We start from the raw sequence: 2,999 nt of genomic DNA, 5'->3' as shown, positions 1-2,999 counted from the left end.
CCAAGGCTCCCTGTGCTGGGCTGGGAGTCGGTGGTGGATGTTTGCCTGGCTGGGAGGCTGCTGGGTGCAAACAGAGCGAGCGGGAGGTGAATCATCCCACTCACGTGCCAGTGCCTGGAGTGGGCTTGCCTGATCCTGGGTGGTATTTGCTTTATTTTGTGCTCAGCCGTGGCCTGGAGGGCAGAGACGTTTGCTGAGGGCTGAGCCTGGGCGGCTTAGCCCAGGGAGGTAGAACGGGGAAAGCTCTGCGCAAGGCTGGGTTGGTTGGTTTGGGTTTTGTTTTTTTCCTATGGTTTGATTTTTTGTGAGGTTTTGTTTTTTGGGTGGTTTTTTTTTTTGCCTGGAGGGCGTTGGAAGGGGATCAGTAGAGGGAAAAGCAGGAGAAGCCTAAGAGGGAGGCGCTGCTGTGCTGTACTGGGGAAAAGCAGGCGCCTGGAGCGTGATTGAGCCTCCGAAACAAGCTGGAAATGGCTGTTGGCAGGTTTGGTGGGGCTGAGACAGCTTTTGAGTTTGTAAGAAGCTGAACCCAACCATCTGAAGTGCTCTTCTCCTTCCCAGTTTGCCCCCTCCAAGCAGGATCTAAACGCCAACACATCACAACAGGGCTAGGGTTGCCTACTGGGACTGCCAGATTCTAGGGCAGTGAACGGGCCCAAAGCTTCCTCCAACAATTCTCGCAGAAAACTGGACTTTTTCAGCCATGCCCTAATCCTTTACTCTCTTTTCCTGAGTTTTTCAACAACTCTGGTGCTCCTGCTACACTCTTTGTTGCATGCTTATGAGCATCTCTGCTGCACCAGGTACATGAGAGACTGGCAGGACTGGAAAAAGGGTGGGTGATGCTCCGAAATGAGAGCGACTTCAGCCGGCCCACAGTGACACATCAGTTCCCAGGTGCTAGCAAAGCTAGCAGGAAAAATAGGAGGAAAAATGAAATGGAGACGAACCAGAGGCGGTAGGAAGAGTATAAATTCAGCTGGCACTTGCTCAGGCTTGCCAAATCTGCAGGTATTGTTGGCCAAATCGTCCTACGTGGGCTAGTATAGAAGACCTGCCTGCTTTTTCCTCTTAGGAAGGAAAAAAAACCATAATGTAAAAAGATGTCCAGAGGGAGACATAAACTCTGGAGGAGCTTTAAGACAGAGCCTGGCTTCTTTACATGGCTAGCACGCTTTGGGACCTTCAGCAGACGATATGGTAAAAATGCTGGTTTTTTCCTTTCTAAACAGGCAAAAAAGAAGTGATATATCTAGAGATACTGGAGCTGGGAGGCTCTTTTGCAGCTGTGTTTACAGGCAGCTATTTCTGTAGAACAGAGGGAGCCGTAGATGCCGATTTGCTCTTGGTATGAATTTCCTTCCGCACGAAGGGGGGCACCAGGAAAACTGCCGTGCCTGGGAGCTGGGCGATGGAATGCACGACCACCCCCAGACCACACAGCTTTACTTGCACCCTCAAAATTCTTACGGCAAATCGTTTAGAAGCTGCAGAGGGGGATCCATCTTCCCAGCAGGCAGGAGAGATGTGCTGCGAGCGCAGTGGCTCTCCAGAATGCCTGGAGATCTATCAGTCCTTGGGCAAACCTTCTGCAATGACGAAAGTTCCTCCTTTGTTCTCCTGTTTTTGGGGAGTGGGGAAGTACTTGGCCTTAAAGGTCATTCTCATTTCTCTCTTCAGCCTTTCGCTTTCCTGGTGGGCAATCAGTAGTCGATCTGGCAGGCGACAGGCTGTAGAAGAAAACTAGCTCAGAAAAAAAATACCCAGAGCCCCTTCTAAATATTTGTTCCTGGCTGCTGATGGAAACAGTCCCCATTTGGGACTTCTTTACACGCTGGCAAGGCTTGGTCAGGCTTTTTTCCCTCAAAAAAATCTCATCATTTTCCATTTCAAGCAGTTTGAGGTAGATGGGAACTCACCTCAACCCAGGCATCCTGGGCTGTGTTAGAAGAGAAGTAGCTGGTAGGTCGAGAGAGGTTCTCCTGCCCCTCTGCTCTGCCCTGGTGAGGCCACATCTGGAACGTTGTGGGCCCCCTGAGCTCCAGGGGGACAGGGAACTGCTGGAGAGAGTCCAGCCCAGCCACAAGGATGATGGAGGGATGGAACATCTCCCTGGGGAGGAAAGGCTGGAGGAGCTGGGGCTCTTTAGTTTGGAGAAGAGGAGCCTGAGGGGTGACCTCATTAGTGTTTATAAATACGTCAAGGGGGAGTGTCAGGAGGACGGAGCCAGGCTCTGCTCAGGGATGTCCAGTGACAGGACAAGAGGCAATGGGTACAAGCTGGAACATACGAGGTTTCACGAAAATATTACAAAAAACTTTTTTACTGTGAGGGTCACAGAGCACTGGAACAAGCTGCCCAGGGAGGGTGTGGAGTCTCCTTCTTTGGAGACATTCAAACCCCGCCTGGACGTGTTCCTGTGCGATCTGCTGTAGGTGATCCTGCTCTGGCAGGGGGCTGGACTAGACGATCTTTTGAGGTCCCTTCCAACGCCCAACGTTCTGTGATTCTTACGCCAGCGCAGAACGAAAAGCACAGAAAAGGGAAACTAAATAGCGTGCTAGTCATCTTCCCTCTGCCACCGGCGCCACTAATAATTTCGGGCACGTGGCAGGGCGCTTGTTCAGGGTGGCTGTACCCTGCAGATAGCACCTTAGTAAGTAAGAAACTATTCCAGCCACACAGCTACTCTTACTGGAGGTCAGCATGCCGGCTTAACTGGCGTGGCAGCTCAAGGGAGCTTTTCTTCTGAGATCACACCTCCGAGGCTGATCAGGTACAGTCCTCGTGTGTTGGCACAGGCGGGCATCATGTCCAAAACCTGACCTGTGCAAACCGAGCTGTTTAATAATTCAGAGTCTGACTCAAAAGGGAAAACGGACTCAATACCCTTCTACCAATTTTCTAGCCACAGTGCTGAGTTGTGCTCTAGTGAAAGACATCGAGTCCAGATTCTCCCTCTTCAGACTCGTATTTTAAAACTCAAAATTACTTTTCTGCTT

Source organism: Apaloderma vittatum, unplaced genomic scaffold (genome assembly GCF_000703405.1).
Source record: "Apaloderma vittatum isolate BGI_N311 unplaced genomic scaffold, ASM70340v1 scaffold6617, whole genome shotgun sequence".
NCBI lineage: Eukaryota > Metazoa > Chordata > Aves > Trogoniformes > Trogonidae > Apaloderma > Apaloderma vittatum.
The sequence above is the reverse complement of the archived record's forward strand: the minus strand, read 5'-3'. Positions refer to the sequence as shown.